This window comes from Micrasema longulum, unplaced genomic scaffold, assembly GCF_059751315.1.
Source record: "Micrasema longulum isolate JH-2025_06_02 unplaced genomic scaffold, ASM5975131v1 h1tg001485l, whole genome shotgun sequence".
Lineage (NCBI taxonomy): Eukaryota > Metazoa > Arthropoda > Insecta > Trichoptera > Brachycentridae > Micrasema > Micrasema longulum.
Genome location: NW_028278670.1, coordinates 222,456 through 234,340, shown reverse-complemented (window position 1 = coordinate 234,340; position 11,885 = coordinate 222,456).

Here is an 11,885-nt window from a genome sequence, read left to right as displayed (position 1 = left end):
TCAATTAAAAATTTTTCTAGCCAGTGTTGTACCATTTTAGAATTTGAACTAAATGCGCAATCTTTTGAAGTCACTTGCCAAAGTAGTATAGTACTTTTTTTTCAGTACAGTCGGTTAAAGTTGGCTGATGAAATTATTCTTAATTCAATATTGGGCAAAAATATAACATTTGATTAAAAACCGAGACAGTAACATAATAATTTTAAACTGAAATTTACAGAAGGGTTATTCATGGCTTTTTTTTCATAGAGTCTTTATTCAATAAAATATACACATTATTACAATATTAATACATTATAAAGAAAACAAAGTATTAAGATATATTTTGTCCCAATAAACTTTTCAATTATAGTTTGTCATCGGGTGCTCAGACATTAGTTTTAATTAATAATCAAATAAGAAGAGTACAGACATAATACTGGGTACGTATAAAATAATAAACATAAAAAATAGTTTAGACATTTTTTTTTAAAGTAAGAAAATTGAGTAAAATGATACAATTAAAATTAAAGAATAGTAATTTACTCGAATATATTTAACATATAAGAAAGAAAAAAAAACACATACATAATTAGTGTGTGCTCATAAATGTAATCAAAACAAGATAAAAAAATAAATTAAATAAAGTAAATCGAGAATTTCAATACAGAAAAAAAAATATTAAGAAAATTAAAAGTACATATTAAAATTAAGATCTAAAAAATGTAAATGAAATAAGAAAGAAATAAAAGAAAAGGTTGACCTAAGAAAATAACAAAAATGTATTCAATGAGAGATAAAAAAAAAAAAAAAAACATTGCAGAAAAAAAATCTTTGAAAAGTTAATATTTGTAGTCACAGGAATTGAAAGATCATCACAGGGTGTCAGTTTTTCCGAATTTTTTTTTTATACTTATAATTCAAAAAGTATTCTACTAAATTTTTCAAAAATATTTTTCTGGTAACTGTCACGACTTAATCTATCACCCGTTTCCGGGTTGACGTTGACTTCTGGGACACCCTGTATACGAGTAATACAATAAATATCTACAAAAGGTTTTCGTTCCATAAACTGAGATTCTCGTTATTATAGGCTTCAGAAATCAGAGTTAAGGGCGAGACTCACATATTTCGACTACTTGAAATTTATCGATTTGGCGATCTAGCGGCAAAAAATATAAGCTTTTAGAATTAACCCAAAAATGAAACCATTTTATGGTCATTCTAGTTTGGCTGTGTTTTCAAAGATGTCTCTGAAAGTCACAATCTATGTTAAAACAAAACACCACAACGCAAATTGAAAATGTTTTTTTATAAATTATTGAAAAAACATTTTTCATTTTTTTTCTTGAATAAACCGAACAAAATATAATTGCCACCTTTTCTGACTGTTCGTCGAATGTTTTCCAAGTTTAAACGTAAGAAAAAGCATCCAAGACATGTTTGTGTTTTAGAAATATACCAAAGAACATTAATAAAATTACATAATACATTTCACTGCACATATCATAAAGTTACATATTACATCTCTCTGCACATGTCATGTCATGTCACAAAATGTCCCGTATATTTATTTAATAAAAAAACCAAAAATATCTGCCGCAAACGGCGGCTGAAACTAGCCCTTTTATTACAATTTGAATAATATTGAACAAAAGATATTATTATAAATAAAAAATGTAGTCGTGTAAAAATAAATTGACGTATTACATTTCCTTAACCTATTGTAATTTTTTTTTCATATACACAACATCCAACACGGATTATAAAAAAATAAATAGCACATTTTGTTAAAATGTGGTAAAACCTTTTTAAAATCAACAAACTGTAAATTTTAGTAAGTTTGCGAACGCGTCAGCTCTAGTTAATCGACCAGTAAAAAATGTGTTTGTCGCAGGAGGCAAACTCGGCAGTTTACAATGGAGTCCTGATCCCGATCTTTATGCACGAGAGTGAGGTCTGGAATTGGAATAACAAAGATGAAATTAAGCTGAATTCGGTCCAAATACGATCCTCTCAGGCGAATGTATACTAAAACAATATATTAAAGGGAACATGTTAATTTATTTATTATGGATACGGCCTAAGTCAATTACAAGTGTTACACAAAGAAACATACGAGAATATGCAAGAAACTGAACAAAAAGAACATAAATTTATGTAGCAAAGACAAACAAGGGCAATACAATAATGGGATACAATATATTCATAGACACGATAAACATATAAAATTTCGAGCTAAACCATGCCAATCTATCTTCATCCATGGTTTTAGTGGCGATGAGATTTATCAAAAGACGGAAGGTCTATTCCAAAGAATTACACGTTGTGTGACGAATTGACTAATCTACATATTCAGAACATTGGAATATAAAAACAAAATTGCTATTAGACGATTTAATAAATAAAAGATTTCAACTATGTCGGGATTCTTGCATTATATAAGGCTGAGACAAGCATTATCGACTAAATCAAGATCCTTGCAATATTGCATATGATGGAGTGCTGAGTTGGTTTGAACATGTAGAGCAAATGGATGGAAAAAAACTGCTTTAGGGATTTACCGTGCGAATGCATGTTAATAAATGAAGAAAATAAGGAAGGCCGAAAAAGACATGACTTAACTTGAAGAAGACTGTCATTGATGAAAAAGACTGTCACAGAATATGTCATTCGAGTCAAAATTTGATTTAGTACTTATTAAAAAATCACTTATCTGTCAATCAACCAATAAAATGCCGGCATTTGGGTCACGTGGCTAATAATCTGTCAATGCTGATTGTGATTACACCACACAATAATAGTTGGAAGTTTTATTATTTCATAAAAGAAGTTGAAGAGTAGATTTAGTTAGTGAGTTTACGTAATATAAAGGCTAATATTACCAAACGTCTTACAGCAAGCGCATGGGGTGATAAAATTCTAGCAACGAAAAACTTTTTTTTTTTACTTCAGCAAAAAAATAATAATTCAATAATGTCACTTTATTAGGTACATGTGCAGTGAGATGTATTATGTAACTTTATTAATCCTTTTCGGTATAAAATTTCTAAACCACAAACATGTCTTGGATGCTTTTTTTTACGTTCAAGCTTGGAAAACATTTGATGAACTGTCAGAGAAGGTGGCAATTATCTTGTGTTCGGTTTATTCGAGAAAACAAAAAAGTTTTTTTTAATCATTGAAAAAAAACATTTTGAATTCGCGTTGCGGTGTTTTGTTTTTACATAGTACTTCGTCTAGAATGACCTTGAGGGTCACTACGGTGACTTTCAGAGACATCTTTGAAAACACAGCCAAACTAGAATGACCATAAAATGGTTTCGTTTTTGGGTTAATTCTGAAAGCTTATATTTTTTGCCGCTAGATCGCCAAATCAAGAAATTTCAAGAAGTCAAAGCATGTAAAATAAATAGTAGTATTTCTAGGTCTCAAAACGTAAGTACGCGACCTAGAACAGGTGGTAAAATCTTAATTCCTAAATTAAAAACAACTACTGCACAACATCATTATACTTAAGCTAGGGTTTCCTAGGACAGCGGTGCCAGTATCTTAACGGCCGTACTGAACGGTGATGCGGTTGACAGCCGTCGTAACGGTGATTAGAGACTGGTTTCCTAGGAAAACGGCGTTATCAACACCATTTAACACCCTTTTCATAAGAAACCATTCTCTAGTCACCGTTACGACGGCTGTCCACCGCATCACCGTTCACTACGGCCGTTAAAATACGGGCACCGCTGTCCTAGGAAACCCTAGCTTTACAGAGGAATATTTTTCTTTAATGAAATGAAAAGAAAGTAAAAAAGTACTGTCAGGAATACAATATATTTAAGAAAGAAGTAAAAAATTACATCCATAATTCTTTTTTGTGTAACACTGATTGAAAACATCGTTTATATATTTTTTGTAATTTATTTATGTTATTCTAAAAATATAATTGATTAAAATAAAATAATCTATTGCAAGACGTCACTCCCCCATTATGTACACAAGAAGTGTTTATTTCTTTTTCGTAATGGGAAACGTTAATATAAATATGTGTATTTGTTTATTGTAAAATTGTATTGAGTTGTGATATTGTATTTTTATTTGTTATTAATAAAAAAAATATATTAATATTAAGTACACAGACATTTTTACCCTATCCGCCACATTGTTTAGTAACCGACCGAAACAAGATTTTCGGCTGAAACCAAAGCCGAATTTCCGCTTTTTTTCTAGTTTCAGTCGAAACCATTGAAATAAGATAAAATTCACGTCAAAACTCCCAAAACCAGACGTTTTTATTCTTAATCCTTATGAGTTCATTAAAAAAATGTTAAAGAAAATGGCATAAATTTAATGAGTAAATTTATTTATTTTGAGCGCTTTTTGGTTTGTTGTTATGTTATACATATAAATATAGATCCTATTTACTGCACAACAAAATAAAACAGGGACGAGTTTGAGTTTGACTATCGTCTATTGTCTTGTTAACTTTAATAATAAGTTAAGGAATGCTATCTTTGTTTACTTTTTTATATTTTACTTTTTGTGCTGTTACATGTTCACTTAATTGCCATACTTACTAGTTCTTTGCTCAATGTATTATTATTGCGTTTCTTAAAATTATTTTTTATTATTAACTTTTTAAAATCATTCTCATGTTGTTGAAATTCCATTTGTCGATGCGTTTTGAAGCTGCAAGACTTGTTGTTATCTAAATTCTAATTTTATAAATTTGCTTTTTATTTCGTTTTTAAAATATCACTTAAACTCTAAACTTCATTGTCAAATAAAAAATTTAAAAATAAAAATGTAAATAGGGGCTAGATTTCTTATTGTCCATGCGCTCTGTAGCTGCAAGACGTTCTGTTATCTAGCTCATATATATCATAATTGTAATATATCATAATTGGAGACGAGGAACTAGAATCCCAACCGTCCATGCGCTCTGTAGCTGCAAGACGTGTTGGGATATTTATTTATTGTACAACGCCCTTGAGGTGATTTTCACAAAAATGGCGCTATATAAATTATCCAAACATTTTTATTATTATAACTTTCGAGTATATACGAGTTTGGGAACAGTTCTTCAATCTACGCTATATGAACTTTAACTTATTAACTATTGTTCCGGACGCGCAGGCGGATTTATAACTAGATTTTTGTAAAATGTATCATATATGTTAACTTAGTATAGGGCCTCGGTGTATGTGATAAAGTCAAGTGCTGAATCCACAATAAAGACGAGAAGTTTCACTTTCGGATTCGGCCTTGACTACACCGAGGGCAAGTATAGTTTAGGAATTAAATTAAATGTTAAATATTGTGTATTTCATATCTGTGTTCATATATGTATGTTGCTCGCCGCGCGTCGCACTGGCGACTGAGCCTCGCGCGCGGGGGAACGCCGCTATTTACGTGGCGGGCCGTCGGAACAGAGTGAGTGGGGGAGGCCGGACGGGTGGTCGTCCGTACCCCCACTCCCCAACGGTGGCTCTCATACACAGCGGCGGCCGCGCGCTCGGGCGTCGGGCAGTGCGCCGCGAGGGCCTTATAGTGGGTACACTTAAATAAACGATCAGTTCGCTCAAGACACTACTACTGCGTTTTACTCTCCACTCCTGCCCTCCGCTTCCCGCTGGACTTCGAGCTTCGCTGCTGCCTTCTGCCGGGACTGCCCTGACAGCGCTCGCCTGTTTGAACCAACAGGGCGCGTTGGAAAGCCCTTTTCAGGGCTACTGAGGTTGACTTAGCGGTCAGTGCTTTCTCGGTGCGCCGGGCTCAGGCCCCCCATTTACGCCGGGTGGGCCGATTGAACGGAACCAGGGAGACGAAGCCGCCACCCCCCCCTGTAACGGGTCAGTTACAACTACTATATAGGAATTACAAAAATATAAATATTAAAGGTCTTTAGAACTCACGAGAACTTAGAGTCAGGTCACGATCGAACCATAAGATGCACCCGAGTACAGCCGAACCTGGCCGAGATCTAAGGAGGAGGCCTATGTTCACCATCGGACGTGAGATAATACTGGTGATTGTCTTTGAACTATATATAAGTATGTATATAAGTACTTACCTGTATATAGGTATACAAGTACGATCGATCAGCTTACTTATTCAGTATGCTATGCACCATTAAAAACAGATAAGAGAATTATGATGATGATTATATTATCACTGAATAGCCAAACGTGAATAAAAGATAACGGATTTATTTTTTTTAAAAGAGTTGACGCAATAATAACCTCATTTATTAGTTTTGTACGATTTTCGTTATTCTCGATGCTTTTATCAATGGTAATAATAATTACCGGGTTGTAGTCCCGTGATAGTGTCACGGTCTTACACAGATCAGACGTCAGAGGTTCGAATCCCAAAATTTGATTCCTATTTTCTAATAGGGAACTACGTTGTCAACAACTCTGTATAAATGGTCCCAAAAATATAAGTGTTTGGTTAAATAATACAAAAGCAAATATTATTTTCCTTTAAATGAAAAACATAGTAATACTTAGTAACAAAAACAATATGTAGTAAAGTGAAAGTATTTATTCACCGAAGAAAAATATGTACACACAAGTACCTAAAAAGTACAAAACAATTTTGAATGGGTAGCTTTTTCTAAAAAGATTTTCATTAAAAAAAAGCAAAATGTAATAGACTTAATAGACCTTCAGACTCATCATTTAGGTATGTAAGAATTTAAGGAATTTTCAGTATTATATAAAATATTTTAGGTGCTATATTTTACAAATTCTAACGTTTTTCCATATGATTTTTTTTTGTGGAAACGATTCGGCTTATCGTACTGTATCTCACCAAATAAGAGACAGGGTCATGTTCCTGCATTGTGACTTATCTTACTTCCTATTTCACAATATTTAATTACCAGTTTTAGAGCATTAGATAACTATATGGTACCGTAATAATGATTGAATATAAATCAATCAATAATCAATAAAGTTTTTGACATTAGTGATTGTATACATACCTCACGTCTTTATAAAACCCAAAAAGGTATTTATAGATTATAATGCGATGCATTAAAAAATACATTATTATCAGAATAACATTTTTTTTTAAATGGTGAAAACATAGAATTTTTTCATAAATTTAAATTTTGTTCCAATAAAAACATGTAAAAATGATTGAATTAGGAAGAATCGTGTGTTTTTTACCATATCAATAAGTTTTTTTGTATGGATAAGTATTAGTAAGAATTATATATTTGGGACAAAAATTAAACAAATCTGAAATGGTAGAACGCATAATTTTTTTAACGAAAAACTAATACCTAAACCTAAACTTCTTTTAGCACTTCTCTAGTGTTACTCAGAAACACACAATGTCAAAACAAGCCAATTTTCGTAAACCGTAAAAAAAACCAAAGGAGATATTAATAAATATGATGGATATTTTTTTCATGTATTATTTCCTGTGGTAAAAATAGCTTCTAGATCAAAAACAAAAAAGGGTTGATTATATAACTACAAGGACCATATTTTAGATTTTTAGAGTATGACAACACTGTTTGAATAATGTCGTGATGTTTGTTAATCTGTATTTTGATTTTCCTTTTACTCTGTTTTACTGATTTTGCGGCAAACAGTATTATTTGAATGGTTTCTCGATGGCTCCGGTCTTTTCTATAATTTTAAATAGTGATTCGTTTTCAATCTCGCAATTTTCATAAAATACTATTATGGTTTGTTACACATACTACTATTTGCATCTTTATCGATGTTTAATATTTGCGAAAAATATGCAAATGATCACAATATGACACACAGGGCAAAAATATGGGCTGTTTTTGTAATAACACATGCGGTGATTTTATAAAAAAGTGTGCCACCACTATCAGTATTATTAGATAACAACATTTAAACTATAACCTTGAAGAGTATCTCGGTACATATTGACTGATGAAAGCAAAAGTGACAAGAGCGTAGAGAGACAAAAAAGAGCCATCAATGTAAGGGCCTCCAAGACTCTTCTTTCAGTACAGTGAGGAACGATAGAATAATGCAAGCAGCATGGAAGGGTCACCTCTATTATAATACATAATATAGGCAATTGCTTGGATTGCCCGTGTCGCCAAAATGTTTACAGCTGGAATGGGTGAAGTCCTTCATTGCCAGTCCATGGCAACACCCAAAAATCTCCAATAATATACTTCTCCAAGCCTCTGCACAGTGGATCCACTCACCCCAATGTTCAAGAAATGACTGCAAACGCAAAGACCTTCATGAGGATTGTGTTGATTTTTAGTTGTTTTTAATGACCATATCGCTGCTTCAATTCAAAAAAGGCAAAAGCCGAAATTTGACTTTTTTCAGTGGAGCCAATTAATGTTTTGAACATAAATTTTACATAGCTTTTTTTATAAACTTACTTTTCATATTTATATTTTTATTATCATTATATGCGTTTTTTTGCTGTATCTATCTAATTGTGGAGTTTAGTGCTAACTATCAACATTAAGCTCTGAAGTTAGCCACCAAAATGTCAAAAGGGCTCTTGTGCGTTTTGAGTCATTTATAATGCAAAATCCACTGGTCTTTTTCTTATAAAAAAATATGACCGATTTAAATAGCTTTTTTGCAATAAAACGAAATTTCGGGGTTTTCGATTTGTGGCGCCTTTGAATTTAAGCAGCGATATGTTTCTTAGTTGAATTTTTTTATACAATTTTATGAATGTATATGTCGCCGTCAAATAGTTAAATCAGCCAATAAATTGGGTGACTAGGCTGGTCATTAAATGCCGTAATGGCTAACGGACGTTTAGCCAAAACGTTGAAAGCAATGCTTAACGAAAGGGCTGAATGTCGGGTTAAGTTTAATAATAATAAAAAATGCATTTTTAATTAACAAAATAAGTTAAGTAAAAAAACATTTCTTTTCAATCATTAAACTTAACCCAACCTATTCTAGCCTAATCTGGCAGCTTTTGGTTCGGCTGTTTACAAAGGGGCTTTCAACCAGCCAACACGTTGAATGTTGAGCAATCTAAATTCATTCAACGAACATCCTAGGCTTTCATAAAAAAATGTTCAGGATACTGTCTAGTTTTGATTTTCAGTACTTTACCTAACATTTGTGTATCTGAATCTAATGATCCTTTTTTTCTTTCTTTTTTTTATTTAATTTTTTTTTACAATATACCTAAGAGGTAAAACAGAGTATTCAAAAAATAAAGGACAATTAGATAGCAATGAAATTCATATTAATATTAAAAATAGTAAACAAAAAAATCCCATAAAGGCATGGCCTGATCGTGGGTATACAAGAAAATGTTAATGAAATGCCCAATTTTTTTTATTGCGCGATTTTTAAGAAACATTCATTTTAAAATGGCAAAATCGTATGATTCCCTAATTTTGTGTTCGTTTTACCCGACTACAGCCTTATTATTGACTCACTTAAACCTAACGATAATGCGCATTACAAGATTGATAAAGGTGATTATGACGGGTTAAACCTATATTTCTTGTCTTTTGACTGGAGCACTCTTCTTTCTACTACTAATATTAATGAGGCTGAAATTAACTTTAACCAATGTTTGAAAGAAGCAGTAAATATGTTCATCCCTAAAGCTAATTTTATCCAACCAAAGTTTCCAAAATGGTTCAGTCTATATCAAAATACTTCATATTTGAAAAAAAAAAAAAATTAACTGGCAACCTAATAAATTACTTAATATTTTCTCAATTGAGAGAAATGGTAAAAGCGGAGACAAGAATCTGTTACAGTGTTTTTGTTAGCAACACTGAGCAGATCAGATCAGCAGATCTAAACAGTTGCACAATATCTACTAATGATTTTTTCCTTTCTATGAACAAATTAACCGGTAGAAAGACTACTGGGCCCGATGATATTCCTGATGTATGATTAAAAAATTGTAGCTACACTCTCTCTCACTAAACCAATTTCATGCATATTTAATCTTTCTCTGTCATCTGGTGAGTTTCCATCCTTATGGAAAATAAGTTATATAAGGCCTGTTTTTAAATCAGGCAATAAATCCGATGTAAGCAATATTTCAACATTATCTTGTAGACCTAAAATGTTTGAAGCTATTATTGGTAGATTATACCCAGGTTATTGTCAAACCACTTGATGATGGTCAGCAGGTTAACGTTCTCTATACTGATTTTTCCAAGGCATTTGACAAAGTATATAAGTAAGTAATGTTCTCATTTATTATAAATTACATGCCTTGGGAGTAAGAGATCCATTACTCTCATTTATTAATTCATATCTTACTGGTAGGAAACAAATCAAAATTTACAAGACTGTTTTCTTCTTCAATCAGATATTAACTCTTTTAATCAATGTGTAAAATTGATGGATTAGAACTAAATATTAAAAAATGCAAAATAATGTCATTTCATAGACAAAACAACCGATTTCTTACGAGTACCTAATAGAAAACTCCAAAATTGATGTAGATAAGTCCATCAGAGATTTAGGAGTTGTTCTGGACTATAAACCGGCATACAACGAGCATATAGTAAGTAAATCACTGAAATTACTTTAATGTCCGCACTGTTAAAACTCTTCATTGCTCAACTGTTCGCTCTCTTCTAGAATATGCCTCCGTCTGGTCTCCATTCTATGTGAATTGCATAAATCTTATTGAATTAGTCCAACATCGCTTGCTTTAAAAAGTAGCGTGGATGCTTGGACTAGAGAGGTAACTATTCATATGCTAAAATATGTATGTTAAATATTTCTAGTCTACAAAAACGTAGAACTAATATTGACTCCATGTGTATGTTCGGCATACTAAATTGTATAATGGATGTGCCATTATTACTGGGACAGGTAAAATTCCATATTCCGACTCGTAGGTTGAGAAACAATTAATTACTGTTCATCGATCAGCATTCAATGACCCGTCTTTATTGTATTGTTAAATAAAGACAAGATCTGGACTTTTTTGGTTTAAGCCTACAACGATTTAAACGAGTACTAAATAAATAGTCTATATTTTGTCTTGATGTTCCTTATGTTTGTCAATGCTTCTTTCTTATTTTTTAATGTTTTTAACTGTTCTTATATTATAATATTAATACCCAATGAATTGTATAAATGGACAATGTCTGTAAATAAATCTTGCTGCTGAGAAATAATATGAATATGTTGATTTTTGGTTCAAATACTGGAATTCAATTCATTATTTGAATATTGATTTACAGATGGACAAACTTTTTATTGTAGCTGGTTATTTAAATAATTCATTACTTTGCTCAGGAAATTGTGGGTTTGTATAAAATTGGCTTTTGCCTAGTTTATGTCCATGATTGTGTGACCTGTGATGAAGATGCTTCATTTGATTCAGAATATAGTTGGTAGAACCACATTCATACATTTTGCTGAATCAAAACAGTATTCATATGTATTGTTAAATGTCCTCGGCACGGGCAACCCTAGTGAGGTCACATTATTTTTATTATTAATCATTGTTTATAATGAAAAATAAAATATCACCAGCACACTATAAATGTAGTATTGTCGAATACTTGCATTACATTACCAGCACACAGATAAGATATATAATTTTAGAGTTTTTTTTATTAATTTCTCAGGTTTTGCCGTTAGATAACAGTTTGAGATTATTTATTTTTTTTGCGGGTATTTACCAAATTAATTAAAAATGTTTTCACATCGTTCTGATTCGCACCAAGTTCCACATTATATTAACTTTGTTAATTAAGACTATAATACATTAATTGATTACTGTCAGATTTTAGGTTCTACATAAGTATATCTGTGAAAACTTATAACTCAAAACACGTTTTATAAGACTTGTCCTCTTGTTTTCCCCACACAGAATTAATAGTGTTTACGTAAAAAATACTTACAATATGTAGATGAAAATCGAAGAAAGGTAATGAAATAAAATAAGTGGAA